Source organism: Rattus norvegicus, chromosome 15 (assembly GCF_021556685.1).
Source record: "Rattus norvegicus strain SHRSP/BbbUtx chromosome 15, alternate assembly SHRSP_T2T, whole genome shotgun sequence".
Lineage (NCBI taxonomy): Eukaryota > Metazoa > Chordata > Mammalia > Rodentia > Muridae > Rattus > Rattus norvegicus.
In genome coordinates, this window is record NC_141548.1 from 24,215,175 (window position 1) to 24,232,015 (window position 16,841).

The following is a 16,841-nucleotide window of genomic DNA, read 5'->3' on the forward strand; positions in this document are numbered from 1 at the left end:
ACGGTTGGGGTGAATAGCTCAAACACACGCAGAGATGGAAGGGGTCTGTGGTTTCACAAATCTCTCATGAAAGAAGGATCGTGGTGACAAATGGCCGTATCAGCTTTAGTGCTTAGGGATGTGGGAAAGGGTCTGGGGAAACGGATCACAGAGGGAAAAAATCCTAATCCAATACCCAGGGCTTGGGAGAGGCGACAGAAATAGCCGGGCCTTGCTCAGTTCGCTAGCACCTTCCTGCTCCTCCTGTTCTGCTCTATCTTCCTCTCCTACGTGGCCCTTGTGTCTTCCCCGGCCATGCCTGCATACAGGAAAGCTGCAGAGTCTTCCCTTGGGCCAATTGTAACCAGGTAACAAACACGGAACTTACCTGGGTCCTGCCTTCTGAACCCAGCTCGGCTTGCACACAGCTCCTGGAGTCTCTTTTTTGTGACTCTCAGGTATGTCCCCGATCTCAGAAACCTTATTGATCGTGCCTGCTGCTCAATGGCTGTATTTTAAGCATCTGCTTATGCAGACCCTGGTTCTATGGAATCAGGTCTCCGTGACGTTCTGCTCTTGGTATATACTCAATGGCTTCATTCTTTCAAACAATAATTTAAAGAAAAATGATGCAGTGAAAAAAATAAACACACGCTAAACTAAAGGGAGATAAACTGAGACAAAAGTTCCTCTTTACCAGCAACACAGGACAGCCAGGGGTTTTGTGGCTTATACTTGACCAATGCTGCCTTGTATGTAATAGGGCTGGACTCACTGGTACTTAGAGCCAGAACGATGGCTCATTGGTTCACAGCCCTGGTTGCTCTTTCGGAAGACCCGGGTTCGAATCCCAATGCCCGTGTGATGATTTATAGCACTCCTTAACTCCAGTCTCTGAACCTCTAATGCCATCCCCTGGCCTCCATGGGCTCTGAACAGACACAGTGCCCATGCACACATGCAGGCAGAACTCTACCCATACGCATAAAATAAAAAATAAATCTTCAAAAGAAATATTTCTGGGGTGCAGACTATCAACCGAGTTTTCTCTGTAGCCTGCATGCTGACTTATTCTGTTCTCAGATGCCACGTGATGCTCCCCAGGGCAGCCACGTCCCGGAGGAACAAAAGTGGCAACTGGTATTCTGACCCTCCAGAGATGGGTTCTGTTCTATCTGCAGAAGACTAGGAAGGCCAGTCATTTCCCTCCCCAAATCATCTCTCCAGGACACCTCCAAAGGGACTGGAATGGAAGGCAAACGGGATTTTCCCCAGGGTAATCCTTGTGAGGAAGCTGAAAACCCAGGTATAAATGAGTTTGAGGCCCAGGCTCGGGTTCAGGGAGACTGGTGCAATCCCTCCTTCTGTCTCAGGAGATCAGTGGATGACAGGGAGATCTCAGAGCCGCCATTTGTGACTCTAGGTTCTTTACCGAAAGGGCAACTTCTAACAGGTTACAAGGGCTGCGGTAGTGAAGGGACTGGGATCCTGGATGACCTTTTGTCTGTCTTTTGCGATTCTTCAACCAGAGTACTTCTTGACTTAGTTTATTCCCACCTAAGAGCCCACCACCCAGAGACTTAACTTCGTCCCCCGTACAGTGTTCCAAACCTCCCTCTGTCTCTATAGCGCTCGTAAGAAAATGTAGACTCCTATGGCCGGCCTATTTCACGGAGGTGGGAGAACAGGGACCTTTTTTAAAGGGAAAAGTGATCATGAAGGAGTTCAGTTTTTATTCTTCAGAGTGAAGGTCTCGTCCCGGGTGACCGAAGACTAAGCTGTTGCACACAAGAGAGAAAATCTCCTGCTTACCCAAGTGTGGTCAACACAGGGGAAAGGTGGGACCGAGGCTCATGTTGCGGGCACAGACTTCTGGAGATGGCAGGTTCTTAAGAACCTCTCTGGCAAGTTCCAAAACCGAAAGATTTCCAGAAAGGGTAGTTTTTAACTCCGCCATTTTAAACTCCAGACAAAATACTGCCATTGGAAAAAGTTTTCCAAAGCCAACCTATTATTGGCTCCGATATTAACAGAAAATCAGAAGTGAAGAAATGAAGGTAGAGAAATTAGTCAGCCCTATTGATACTTCTTTGTCCAGCTAGGAGGCACACATACATGGTTACACACACACACACACACACACACACACACACACACACACACACACCTTATACATGCATACATGCACATACATACCCTATCATACATGTATAAGCACACACATCCTATACATTCATGCATGTAAACACACACACCCTATACATGTATGTACACACACACACACACACACACACACACACACACACACACACACACACACACACAGAGCTTTTCCCAGGTATATAACTCACCTGCTAGGAATTAATTTTTAAAGGTTACCCCATGAAGGGTCATTCATTTGACAACTAAGTGACACCCCTTAGAAAAGCTGCGTGCTGTGTTGTGAATATTTACTAAGTTAGCAACACTTCACATGGCACCCCCAAATCACTGGTCCACTTCCAAAGGGTGGGCAGTTCACTTTCAAGAAAATGGCTGACTCCCATGGAATGAGACCAACACACAGGGTGTTCATGTCAACTGATCTCAAAATGCAGAAACAAATTCTCCTGCCTCAAACTTTACAACCTTTTTCAGATGGCAGAGGGTCTTTACACACAGTGGGGTGCAATCTGCTCATCTCTGGGGGCAACATGCACTTAGACTTTTCTGAACACCCTGATCCTGCCCCGGCTTATGGTAGAGTACAGAGAAGCAGCCATCGAGACCCCTGCCCATTTCCGTTTGCCCAACACCCAGAAACCATCGGAAATCTCTTGAAAGGCCCGTGTGTGCTGAGCTGAGCCTCTCCCATTGCCTTCTCTGGGCCAGTTTCTCAGCTGCAACTGGCCACAGCCATCTGGGGAACAGAGCCAGGTCTGGGACAGTGGGCGGTGAGGTAGTTTCTTGTTTTTAATTCCTAGACCTTTGTCCTAGTAGCAGAAGCAGGGAGTCAGGGGACCCACTCTGTGCAATTCTAAGTGTTGGGGCTAAAGGGGTACCTCAGGACAAGACCCTACAGAGAGGGCAGCTGAACCCAGTGCAAGGCTCAGCTCTGGACACCTGGTTTTCAGTACTCGGAGGAGGGAGGCCGAGAGATGGGAGTGCCTAGAAATCACATCTCCAAGATTAATTTTCAAATGCCGTGAGCTTTAGGCTAATAAGACAGATATGGGGGAATAGCTGTTTTGTGGAAAGAAAAGCAGATTTATCTTTCTATATTTTTACTGTCATAAACTCCTAACGTTAAATTCACCCGTTTTAACCATTCTAAGTACTGTTCTGGTATTAATCACATTCACGATGTTGAGGGGCCATCGGCGCACTTCCGTTCTAAAGTTTCTTTGCCGTCTTAAACAAGAGCCCTGTACCAATTAAACGGTGAGCCCTCTTCCTCTTGTCCCTGCCACTAGCGACTTCTATTTTGCTTTCTAACTCTGAGAAACTGATTCGTGTAAGTGGAACTGTACATTATTCACCCCCTTTTAATCTAGATTAATCCACTGGGCATAACGTCCTAGAAGCTCATGGATGTCACCTCCTTCCCTATGAAGGGTGAATACTATTCTGTGTACGTCCCCCATTCTGTTTATCAGCTGAGAGACCTTTGAGTCCTTCCTTGCATGTTGTATGACTACTGCAAACAACGGCCTGTGAGCGTCATCGATGTATTCTTCACCGCTTTAGGAAAACGGATCCCAGTTAACTGGGTAAATGTTCCAGAGGCCAAGTCTGGCTTTGGAGACCCAGTTCTCTGACCGTGGAGGAGATCATCTGTCCAGGTGACTCTTAGGCAAGAATTCTTTGATAGAGAAATGCATATCCAGTAAAGGGGGGCCCCTTCCAACTCTATAATCCCGTGATTTAAGACAGAGTTTGTAGTCCCTAAAAGCCAAGTGTGGAAAGAATTGTAGCTATGTCAGAGGAACCTTCATCCCCAGAGGAATGGGAAAGAGCTGGGATGTGAGAATGAGAAACAGGATCCATCACTGTTTCCAGGCCGAACCTGGACTCACAGGCTGGTACACTGGTAAGCTCAGATGGAGATTCTGCACCGAGCTGAGGAGCTCTGTTCAGGGCGTGGCAGGCAGTTTCCTTGGACCATAGCATGCTGGGAAGGATGTTGAGTCCGGTGCCCTTAGCACAGTCTTTCATGTCTGTGTGTCTGCTGGGAAGAGAACACTTTCCAGGGAGGCCCATCCCTGACCCGATTTCCTCCCAGACCATGAGACATCTCAGGGTGAATGGGGACAAGTGGATGCAGGACCCCCTTGGGGATTTCGGGGTGGCTTCTCAGCCTAGGTGGGAATGCCCTGGGCTCTCTCCCAATTGGTTTCATCCTGCTACTGTTGGGGGCGGGGTGAGTTCTTATCATTGGTTGAGACGGTCCTGCCAGAGAATTCCAGTATTCCGGAGTAAGTCTAATTGTGACTGATTTCATACTGTCCTTTTTATGTTGAAGACAGAGGCTTGTATCATATGATGCAGCTGAATTCGGGGAGGTTTTTATTTGCATGTGAATCATAGCTTTTCCAGCTGAATGTCACTTACTTGGAATTTTCGTCTGATTTTGTTTTTGTTTTTGTCTCTTGGTGTTTTTCCATCGGGCTCTTGGCTAACCAGAAGAAGAAGAAGGGGGGGAAAAGTAGGGAGGGCTCAGTCTGCCTGGAGCAGGGTTTGAGTTGGCAACTCCAAGGGGGAGTATTATGAATGTGAAAATAAGAAAACGGATGCTTTATTTTGCTTTGAGGAAGGAACCAAAGCCAAGTCAAATTGAGAGCTCTAATTTGGGAATAGTGTTATTACAGGTCATTGGGAGTTGGGTACGCGCTAAATTGGGAGGCCAGTCACATGAGGAGGCAGCAAAAGCAGTCACACGGGGGACAGCCGAGGCTCATTTACAATGAAATTTTATTTTATTTACTACGTGGCTAAAAGCAATTTATGGCAGATTCAGAAACCCAATCACCTCGGTTGTTGCTGTTCTCTCTGGCTCCTGGAGAATCAGTTGTTTCATACCCAGGGCAGAAGAACTCCCTCTGTGTGTGTGTGTGTGTGTGTGTGTGTGTGTGTGTGTGTGTGTGTGTGTGTGTGTGTGTGTGTTTGCTTTCTGGGTGGGGCTTTATTTAGGATGTGGAATCTGTTCTTTGATGAGTTGAGCAGGCCATGTGCTAAAGCTTCTGTCTGTTCCCCACCTCAGGTGGCTTGCTTCCTTTTTCTCTGAAGTCCCTAGGTATTTTGTGCATGAGGATCAAGGTGCCTTGATATTCTCTCTCTCTCTCTCTCTCTCTCTCTCTCTCTCTCTCTCTCTCTCTCTCTCACACACACACACACACACACACACACACACGGATAGACAGATGGACAGAGAGGCACACCCACACCACCTTCCAATTTCATTTCTTTCCTCAGCACTAATGCTGCAAATGTCAGATTGAATTTAAAAAAGAAAAAAAGAAAAAAAAAGAGGTAAATCCCGTCCCTACTATGGAGTTATGGGTAGAACCCTCTTCCTACCTACTTCCTCCTGCCAATTTTTGATGTTGTCGGCATCCTGGGAAGGACCAGGGTTGTGTGAACTAAACTGCTGGTTTTTCTTGACTCTAAGTTGCATTTCCAGATGTTCTCATCTGGGCTTAGTTAGCTGCATTGGGGAGAAGATGTAAACAGCTGAAGACACTCTAGACCCAGAGAACTGACATCCAGTGCAAACACGTTGTGGGTCACGGTCCTAAATGGAGTGCCTTACTAAGAGTGTGACAGTCTGCTGGTGCCACCGAAGCACATGGGCCAGCAGTACTTGTGATCACCGTTAGGAATAGAAGGTGTGTGGAAACTTTCTATAATAACAGCCTGGCCCTCCAGTCTGGCCTGGACAAGTGATCAGGGACTCTGGCACCATCCGCAGTGGTACCAGGGTATTGGTGTGTGACCTCAGGCAACTTGCACGGACACCTTGGTTTCCTGCGTGGGTTTGGGAATAGGGAGGATAATTTCAGGAGGTTCGAGAAGTGGAGTGTGGTCAGGTAAACAGAGAGCACGGGGACATGTTCTGAGAGCCCATACCACAGTCACACATGTGCCGGAGCAAAAGCCCAGAGGGCTCGCCCCCTCTTAGCATTGCTCTCTATGGCTGACGCCTCTGACATCACAATACTCAGGTGGCCACTCAATAATGGTGAGCTTCCCCCAGCAGACACCAGAGGAGGGGAGAAAAAGGAGGAGGACGAAGTGGAGAGGGAGGAGATGGAGCAGTCCCTTAAGTGATCATTCCATCCACGCACACGGCTTTCACCTAACATCTGGTTCAAGTGTAATGTTTTCAGCTCCGCACCACCTGGACAGCGTCTGTGCCCTCCCCTTCAAATGCAGCTCAGTATTATGGTCCTCTAACCAAGAGAACCGTGCTCCCCTCGCCGCATGTCTCGTGGTTCACCGGCAGACCAGTGAGTTCACACGTCTTCACCAGACGACTCTCCGGAGCAGCTGTTTAGAGGTAATGCTCTTGCTGCCCTGGCTTCTGCCAGACGCATCCGAGCCCTCCTCCTGGGAGTGGGGCTGCACTCTGTAGACTATGTAGAGGCCACGAGGGTCGGAGTCTGGGGCTTGGGTGGAGACAGTGCTGACAGGTTTGCTCCATTGTGCCTGTGGCCACCCCAGGCTGGTTCACACCTTACTGTGCAACACACTAAAATCCGAAGAAGTAGAGCCATCCCGTCCCCGCCCATCCTTAGAGGGGCTTTGTATCCCTCTTCACTGAGTAGACTAGAAAACCGGGGAGGTCTGCCCTGCCTTAGAAATATGGTGGCATTTCCATGACTTGTTTATTGTTTTAAACTTGGCGACTTCTTAGAAGGAAGGAAAGAAGGAAGGAAGGAAGGAAGGAAGGAAAGAAGGAAAGAAGGAAAGAAGGAAAGAAGGAAAGAAAAGAATAGAAAAAAAGGTCCACGCCACTCTTGAAGCAATTCCTCCGAGCCTTTCTCCTGGCAAGAAGGCTCCCCCTTTCTCCCCTGGCTTCACACTAACGTTCCCTGGGGATTATACTATTAAAACATGGAGGCTATGCTTCTCCTGGTTCCTCCTGTCAGTCATCTTCAAACATAAAGAAGCCTCGATCTCAGTCGTCTGGAAAGCTAGTCAAACAGGGTCTGCGCGTTCAGTACCAGGGGTGGGATGTGGGGGTGGAACCTGCATTTCTAACAAGTTCCCAGACACACACACAGGCTCCTGTCCCTAAGCAGCTCTTAGACCGTTTGGACCAGTCCTCCCAAGTTCTTAGAGCCCAGTGGAGATTTGAGCTCAGATGGTCCTGTGCTAGGCCTTGAGTTCCATCTTCTTCGGTCCCATCCCACCTCCCACTGCATCACCTAGAATCTCCAGCCATCTTCCGTAGCTCTTGGAAAGGAATGTCTCCAGATGCTGTCCCTAGAGTGCAGCTTGGGTACTTACACTAGTCCCCAGGGGACTCAACCTCTCCTGTGTGAGGAGAGGCAGGACTGATCTATGATCCATGGTACGGAGATCTATGGAGTGTCTGGCTTAGGGGAAACTGGTGCGGAAGCTGCTGGGAGCACGTTTGTAGGCAAAGGCTGGTCTGTCTTCTCCTGGGCCCCACTCATTATGGCAACTGTGCCTTGGTTTCTACTTTTGATGCTGAGCTTTACTGTCTGGGGTATCTGAGGAGAAAGGACAGACTGTTGTCAATCAGCTATCACAGAAAAATTAACGTGTAGCTTCCGACCCGCGCAAGACTGTGTGGTCAGCCCCAATTTAGGGAAGGGAGTAGCGGACTGCTCATGGGGCAGGGCTATGACTAAAGAGAATGATGTGGCCAGGTCAGCGATGGGGCTCAAAGGCATATGGGCTGAAGTGAAAAAATGAGCTTAGGGGTGGGAGGCAGAATCTTCAGATGATGGCACGGGTGACGGAAGGGACAGAAGAGAAGAGGGGAGAATTTGGAATGTATAGGAGGTACATCTCCAGGGGAGAGTATCTAAGTCAAAAATAGAGCTCTCCTAAAGGATTTAAACCGCTGATCGCCATCCCCACTAGAAGAGCAACTATAGACCCAGATCCCAGTGGGTTCTGATTCTTGCCAAGGAGTGTGTTGGTTGCTGGCTGGGGATCTCCCCCGAGAGCTGAGGATCTTCCACATCGGAGAGTAGCTGCTTTTGACAGCAGTGCGTTTGCTTCCAAAGATGGAGGCCTTCTCAGAGTCTCTCTCTACTCCTGTAGTCTGATTCCTCCTAAATTAGTCTCACTCAAGACATTTCTATGGTTTCAGCACTTTCTCCAAGGTCTACCAATTGTATGGAAAAGGGTAGGTCCCAGTGCCAGGCTGCGCACCTTGACGGAGACTAAAGATAAGTAGCAGAGAGTTTAACAGGCACATCCTTGTCTAACGGTGGCTGTGTAAGCCGTTAAAACGAAGCAACACAGTATTGCTGCTGCAGCCTCAGCTCACGACCAGTGAGGTTAGAGCTTCACATTGTCTCTCTCCTCACAGGGCCGTGTCCCCAAGACCTGGAGGTAAAGATGGGGCCAGTCGGCGAGTTTTAAAACCCCTGGACTTAGAAGCTCACCCTTCCTTCCTCCTACCTCCTGCCATAACCATCAGGAGATTTATCTCCTGGAAGGAGGCCCTCCCACCCAGGTTTCGCCTCTCAGTAGTGAGATGGGGCTCAGAGCGTAGCATGTGAGGCTGCTGGACCTGGGCTGTTTAAAGTGGATGAAGAAAGATCACTCATGTCTGGACCCTGCTGCCCTGGGCCTTTTCTTCACCCTCTGTCCTTCCTTGTTCCCCATGACTTCCCCTCCTGCTTGGGTCTTGTCCCTTCTTATAGAATTCCAGACAGCATCCTTGACTTCAGGAAGCACGCGTCGCATTCTACCTAGGTATGGCCTCAGTTTTTGTCTCCTGCAGTCTCTCACCAAGTTAACCAAAGCAAGAGGCCCCCACCTGGTCAGCCCAACTAGCTCTGCTCTAGCCATTGACCTGTAGCCTTGCTTAGTCCTGGGCTCCAAAGAGAGGACATGGCCGTGGCCATTTCATTCTTTACCGTCACCTTCCCTGGTGTCCTTGCTGCTCTCTGGTCCCAAGACTGAAACCTGGGTCTGACCACGTCATCAAACCTACTAACCTGTGACGCTGCAGCACATACAGCAGCAGTTTTCGAGCCAGCTTTTACTAGTAGCCTCTGCACAAATTCCCAGGGTAATAGCTTGGGAGTGGAGCAGGAAGGGAGGCCTACCTCTAACTCCCTCTACAGGGCTGTGCTGGTACAACCCAAATGCGTGCCTTCCGGGGTCACCTAGCTCTGTTCTTGTGGTTAATCCAGGCTTTCTGTCCTAAGGCAATGCAGGGTTAATTTGCAAGAGAGATTCAAATATCTTACATCAGGAAGAACCGTTCGTTTCTTCTCCATAGGATGACTTACATGTGCAGTGCTTCAGATGTTTATGCCGAAATGCAAAACATACAAACTTCACCATCAGCACCTTCGATATAGCACGCTTTGGGAAAGTCACCGTGCTCTTTCTTGATGACGGTATTTACATATCTACACCCCATAGCAGAAACTCACACATTCATACCAATGCGCTAGATCCCCAGCTCTTCAGATGAAATCGTTTGCCTATCCGTGAAGAAACTCTGTTTAGTTTAGGAAGTGTGGGACCCCGTGGAGGAGCAGTCTGGGCTCACTTTAGAGAACATCATTCTGGTGCTAGGGTGGAAGCGTTGGCTGTAACTCTCCTCACACTTCCTAGGGTTAACTCCTATTGGGTGAATTAGCTGCTGTCCACGTTGGCCCATGTGATCAAGCAGGAACTATCAAAGCTCTTTTGTGAACTGCTAAGTTCTTCAAGATACTGGCCCCGGCTCTCCTCTCCAGGCCGTACCAAGCACTTAGACCTTGGCATTGTCTAAGTCTACTTTACAGTGCAGTGGACATCGTAGAGCACAGATACTATGGGATTCTGTCGGGATCCTCATTTCTTCTTCCCGTGGGACAATGACCAATGCTCGTGCAGTTTTACCAAGCACGAGCTTTTATTTTCTTTTATCAACTCAGCACGAGGATTGCTGAGTCATTGTTTTATTAAGACTCAGAGCTTTACTTCCTGCTGTAGAGGGGTTGGGGCTTCGGTGGGGGTGGGGGTGGGGGTGAAGATTGACAAGTGCAGAAACTCAAGCCTTCACACACTATGTGCTCTCCAGAAAGGCTTCCAATACTAGCGGTGATGTGAACGGCACTTGTAAGGTTGCGTCATGTGGTTGTCAAGAGCAAGGGAATGGTGTTTCGATCTCCAATTTCCATAAGTTTTTGGGGCCCTGGCCCTAGGACATTTTATTAAAACTGTCACCATTTTGACATAAACCATCTTGACACAATGCCACTGGGATTGCTTTTCTTTCGCTCTTCAACAGATGTTTGCAAAAGAGTTGTATTAAATACATTTAATTCTGCTATCTCAGCCCCCCCTCTCAGTGTGTGTGTGTGTGTGTGTGTGTGTGTGTGTGTGTGTGAAGATTTCTTTAATTGGTGTCAGGACAATCAGGGAGAGCACCCAGAATGCTTTTGTTCTGCACCAGAATTTTCCACCCTAAACAGAATGTTAGGAAGGGAGTTCAGTAAAGACCTGGAAATTGAACTGTTTTGTCTTCTGTTAGACACCCAGCAGGCGATGCAGGGAGAAGCACTGTGAGAATAAAGCAGGGATGGGCGAAGGCAGGGTGAGGTGGCGGGGTGAGCAGCTGAGTATGATCGAGGTTTCACTGGAAGAGTGACATTTGCACAACAGTGAGCTGATAGGTGTGACATGTGACTCGGGGGGGGGGGGGCGGGGAGTGTTCTAGGAAGAGAAAACACCAAGGTTCCAAGAGAGGTGTGCTTCTGACATGTTAAAGGGACCTAGACTGGAACAAAGCAAAAGGGACAGTAGCAGAGTGGGACTGAATTATAGACCCAGGAGGACGCTGGCTTTTACTCACGATGAGACTATGTGTTGGTCCATTTCCTACCACCCTAGCAGAATATCAGAGACATGGGTTCCCTACAAGGAAAGGAGGCTTTTTTAGCTCATAGATTTGGAGGCTAAAAGGCTAAGCCCCGACCTAGTCCAGCCCAGTTGGTCGAGCCTCTGGTGAGAACCTCATGGTATCGCAGTGGGAAGAATCTATGCAGAAGGGAAGTGTTGATAAGACAAAAAGCCAGAGACAGTCAGGGGATGAAGCTTGCTCTTTTTTGCAACTCACGGTCATGGCACCTAACAAGTGTCCACTCAGTTCCTTCTGAGGACGGTCACCTATCATCTGATTAGCTTCTGACAAAGCCCTACCTCTTAGAAGTTATGTCATCTCTGTATTACCACATGGGACCCAATCGTCCAACATGTGAGCCTTCGGGGCATCCTCTCCCCATCCCTAGATCATTGCAGATGGGTAGCACTCCAGTCTTTAATCGGGAGAGCAATCAAGCTCATTCTTGCAAAACGATGGTTATGATTCCTAGACCTTCACTGATGATGGAGTGGGATGTCTAAGCATGTTCAGACTCTGGGTATATTCTGAATGCGCTAACAGATTAAGCACATGACAACGTCTGGAGGGAGAAAAAGGGTGGAGTATACTCTCTTTGGACATGGAGCTTTGAGACCCTGGAAGTGGAGATAAGAGTAAAGTTGAATCCATGTCTAGAGATCAACAGAGAGATCCGGGCTATAAACATAGATGTGGTAATTTCCCTGCGCATTCATGGCTCAGAGGTCAGAGCCCAGGCAGGTGGTTGGGGAAGTCAGCTTGTTTTAAACACTTTCTGGGAATGAGTGCCTCACCTACAAAAGTTAAGCAGAGCCAGCAGGGCTCAGACACTGAAAGAGAACCACAACCCTGACCAGAACTCTTGGCCAAGAGACTTCAGGATGAAATCCCAGCACTCCTGGGTCCTTCAGGAGCCAAGGAACCTTCCTAGAGTACCCAGCTCTGCCAGAGCCTAGGGAAAGTGGCTGTAGATGGAAGGTCCTGGTTGAAGAGACCACCAGACTACTTTTCAGGGGTAGCAGGTCTTTACTGGGGATGGAGATTCCTCATAGCTTTGAACATCTGTATAGTAGAACCATGAAGCCTGACAGCCTTCTCTGAGGGCAGGAAACCATTTGGTGCTGGCCATCCATGGGCACCTGGTGACATTCAAAGCAATCAGCAGTTGACTACCAATAACTCCTCATTTAGGGCTGGAGGCTCATGACTCCCTTCTCTCATCCATGCTGGAATTTTGGTTGGCTTGATCTTGTGCAAGTCTTGTGTCTTGGACAGTTGCCAAGAGCTGTGTCCTGTCCACAGCAAGCCCCTCTTACATTCTTCCCACCTCCTCTTGCAAGATGTTCCCTGAGCCTGGGCAGGATTTTTCATTTGTCGTTTACTAAATATACAAAAGCCCTTGTCTTAGTTAACTGTTGCTATGGGGTGGGGGCGGTGGTTGGAGGGATGCCTCAGCAGTCTAGAGCTTTGCTGCTCTTCCAAAGGACTGGGGTTCAATTCCCAGCACCACATGCTGTCTCACATCATCCATAACTCCTGTTCCAGGAAATCAGATACCTTCGTCTGACCTCCAAGGGTACCAGACACTGGTGGCACACAGGCACACATATAAGCAAAACACTCATACACGTAAAACAAAATAATAAAAATTTTAGAAACTATATTTTTTTTAAAAAAATACCTCCAAACTTAATGGCTTAACAGAACAGCCCACTTGGGTAGATCAGGTCCAAAGTGTCTGACCACATCACTGTCACAATATTAACTGGAGCTGGAGCAGTACTTTCAAGGCGGCTCAGCGACGTGTCTGATAAGCCTGTTCTGACTGAGCAGAGGGCCTGAGCCTTCATCTCCTTCTCTGGAGATGCCCAAGTCTCTTCATAATTGGTATCACTGGCTTCCCCCACAGCAAGGGAATAGAGAAAGCAAGATAGGAACTGAAAGCTTATCAAGGCCTCTCTGCCACATTCTGTTAGTCGCACAGATGTGTGATTGGTGTAGGAGAGTACATAGGGTGTGAATGCCAGAAGAGAGGACTAGTGGGCACCATTTGACAAGGGAGAGACTCCCTGACTCCCTCAAACAAAGCACTGGTTACAAAGGACTTTAGTAACTCCAGACATTTGGATCTCGCATGATAAGTGATATGTCAACACAATTTGTAGACCCCCCCTCCAAGTTACCCAGATTTTTCTCCCAGCTGAAGAAGATACCTTGAGAGACAAGAGGCAAGAGTAGGTACCTACGTGGGAGGCTCACTGCTCGCTCGCATGCTGCATTTGCCACATCAGGGGATTCCCTGTGTCAGCTCATTTCCCATCAAATGCTTGCTATATGATGCTATCGTTTGTTTTGTTTGCTTGTTGGTTTGTTTCGTTTCTGTTTTTTGAGTTGTACTAAATTTAGAAGCCTTCTGTCTCTGCTGCGCCCTGGACCGAGTTTGTAATGTAAATTCTAACCAGGACTATTAACCATCAGCTCCCACTGGTGTTACAGCCTTGTAGCAAGCACATGTATTCAGCCAGTGCTTCACGCGAGTGTGCACGTCATTCCTGGCCATTTCTTGCATGAACGAATTGTCTAAATGCACTTGTGAGAAAGCCTCTTTATGGTGAACGTCGTTAAACTGAAAACAGGGGTATAATAAGATATCGATTTAAGGGTAATTTACTAACAATTGCAGCCTTTAAACACTGACATACGACTGTGTGGCGATGATACTGAACTCGTCACCCCGAGAATTGTGGGACGGTTTTCTAATCCTCGTGGTCTTTAACAAGAACTTTCGATTTTTCTTTTACTCTTCTTATGTCATTGGATTAAAATTGGTAAATCGTTAATGTTCTCCTCCATCGAATCCCCAGCACGTCTGGGCTCCTCACTTAGAGAAGGCGCTCAGAGGATGTTGAGATGGGTTGCATCATCAAAACTCATAGATTTTGGACTTTAGTTTCCCGTGTTTAGTTCTCATTCCATACAGGCTGATGCTGTGGGTGAGTCAGGAAGAGATTAAGGGACCTAGACACCCCAAAGAAGGCTGGTGGCATCTAGTGGGATTTAGCTAGCTGACATCTCCTAATCTCCTCGTGTAGGATCTCTTCTGTTTGATGGTAGAGACGTTCACTCCTGCGGTATTGTCACAGATGCTCTTGCCGAGAGGCTAACTCGCGCCGTCTGGAAAGCAGGGAGGTAGACCCTGCAGCATTGGCTTGGTAATTTGATTTGGGGAGCTGTGGTTGGCAGGATGTACTGAAAATCCAGATGATCAGCACACAACTTCCTGTGAGCAGACCACCGCGGGAGGCCAAATTATAATCAGAAACCATTTTCTAAGTCGCCCCGAAAAATCTCACCCCTTAATGTGGGCATAGCTCCAGGCTCCATGATCAGTACATTCTTATCCTGAAGGCACCTAGGGAGCTAACTCATGGCCTATCTTTGTTGGTGAGCAGGAGGTTGGGGTAAGGGAGGTGACAGAGGTGTTTAGTAGCAGCAGGTTAGTGTCCTGGGTCTGTTTCAGAATAGGAACAGCAATGTCAGATGGACTGAACATTCGAAGCCAAATGGCTAAAGCTTCCTTTTTTCCTTAGAGGCACTTGGATAAACATTAGTTATCTTTGGCCGTGAAACAAATTACTCAGGGCTTGGCTGATTAGAACGATACATATGTAATCACACACTTTCTGTGGATCTTGAAATGTGTGGCCATGGCTCAGGGTTCCTCAGAATGCTTGCTGACTGGAACTCTCTAGTCATGTGAAGACTCTGAACAGGGCTGAGATTTCCTTTACAAGGGGGCTAGCCTTACATAACCAGCATCTTTGAGGTGGAGATTGACAGAGGACCCCTGGCTGGTGAATCTTATGTCACTCTTAAACAAACTAGAGTCACCAGAGAGGGAGCTTCAGCTGAGAAAAGGCCTCTGCTTGGTGGTGGCGATGGCACACACCTTTCAGTACCAACACTGGGGAGGCAGAGACAGGCGGATCTCTGAGTTTGAGGTCTGTGTGGTCTACAGAGGGAGTTCCAGGACAGCCTGGGCAACACAGAGAAACCTTGACTTGAATAAACCAAGCCAAGCCAAAACCAACCAAACAAACACAGGAGAAAATGTCCTTAGAGGATCCAGCTGCAGGCAAGCCTGTTGGGCAGTTTCTTAATGACTGATGGGGGAGGGCCAGCCTTTAATCCCAGCATTCAGGAAGCAGAGACAGGTAGATTTCTGAATTTGACAACATCCAGGTCTACAGAGCAAGTTCCAGGGACAGCCGGGACTACATAGAGAAACTCTGTCTAAAACAAAAAAGCAAGCAAGCAAGCAAACAAGTAGCAGCCCTCCACAGGATCTGTATCTCAGGTTCCTGCCTTGTGGGCATTCCCGCCCTGACTTCCTCCTCAAGTTGCTTTTGCTCATGGTGTTTCATTGAAGCACTAGAGTGACATCCTTGGTTCCTCACCAGAATAACCTCATTGGGTGGCTTCCTGGGTGAAGAGTGACCTCTCAGTAGGACTGCTGACTTTCCTCAGAGTGAGCCTTCAAGAGCAGAGAGCAAGGCAGCAGCTTCATTTTTTATACCCAGAACCCTCAAGACCCTGAACCCTAAAATGCACACTGCCATCTCTACCACACTGCTTCAGGAAACTCACTAAACATCCCCGCCCCCATAGACCTCAGAGAACAGCCTGAAGTTCCCTTCCAAAGACAAGTATCAAAAGAAACTAAGAGCACCCGAAGACCACAAAAAGTATCATCTCCATTGTCTGCGAGGCTCCTTTTGCTACACTTCCACAGCTTCGTTACTATGGCTACCCATCTATACACAGTCCATGTAACGACTACATACCACCACAAATACTAAAATATCTAGCTTATGGTCTTTTCTAGCGTGATAACCATCTGTAGCCAGAGCTAATTTGTCTGCCTCCATTCTGCCTGTTCACTAGTCAAGGGACCGATGGCAACTTAGTTGTTCCACCTACGTCTCTGTCTCTCTCGTCTGCAAAAGAAGGCTAGTTATGAGATCCGCCACCCCGCCCCCTCTTGCTAAACTCCTTGAGAGCATTCAATGAGTAATTAAATGCACAGGGCTTACAAGGAGAGCCCGGCCCACAGAAACCACTCAATACTGTTAGCTGTCAGCATGACAGCTAAAGCAATACAAGTTTGAGCCAGTAGGTGTGGTTAGCTTCAGAAAGCAGCCTTATAGCTGAGCTCCCAGGAGGGGTAAGCAAAAACCACGTTGCTTTTTCATGTCTTTCTAGCTACACCACAGCCTCAAACCAGCCGATGTTTATTCCCACAGATAGTGCTATTTCAGCCCTAGAAGGGACCAGGGACAGAGACCTCTCACCCTCCCTCTCTGTCATACTTCTTCCTCAGAGTCCTGGGTTAATCCTTGGCAGAAAGTCGTTGCTGAAGATAACCTGTGTCACTAGCACTCTGAGTCCTATTTACGTTTTATTTTCGTCCTGACATTTTTTTTTATAAGATCGACCTTTTGTGAGGGCAGAATATCTAAACAGGGAAGTGGCCTAGCAGGAGTCTAGGAAGTTCTTTAGCCTCGTGCACTTTTATTAAAAGTGCTTCCCGAATTTAATTGTAAGGATATGTGTGTGTGCGCGGCCTGCCCCAGCTCACTGCTGGCTTATGACACCTCTGTTCTTCCTCTGGGTCTTTTTGTTTCCTTCCTGGGACTCTTGAGACCCTTGGACAGACTGACTAGGTTTCTTTTCCTCCTAAATATAGCCATCATGTAAAGGATGCCAGGCGCATGCCCCGGGC

The 16,841-nt window shown here is 48.1% G+C and overlaps 1 protein-coding gene across 12 annotated transcripts in view; it reads left to right on the top strand.

The window, feature by feature from the left end:
* The window catches only part of Samd4a (sterile alpha motif domain containing 4A), a 217,594-nt gene that overhangs the window by 106,739 nt on the left and 94,014 nt on the right, over window positions 1-16,841 (top strand). The window contains exon 1 of one of the 12 annotated variants that reach the window (XM_087585554.1): window positions 6,164-6,514. The exons of 8 other annotated variants lie outside the window; for them this stretch is intronic. The gene's annotated coding sequence lies outside the window, so the exon portion shown is untranslated. Of the gene's footprint in view, window positions 1-6,163; window positions 6,515-16,841 lie in introns of those variants that run through there. 3 more of the 12 variants (XM_087585555.1, XM_087585556.1, NM_001399774.2) reach the window with 3 other exon arrangements.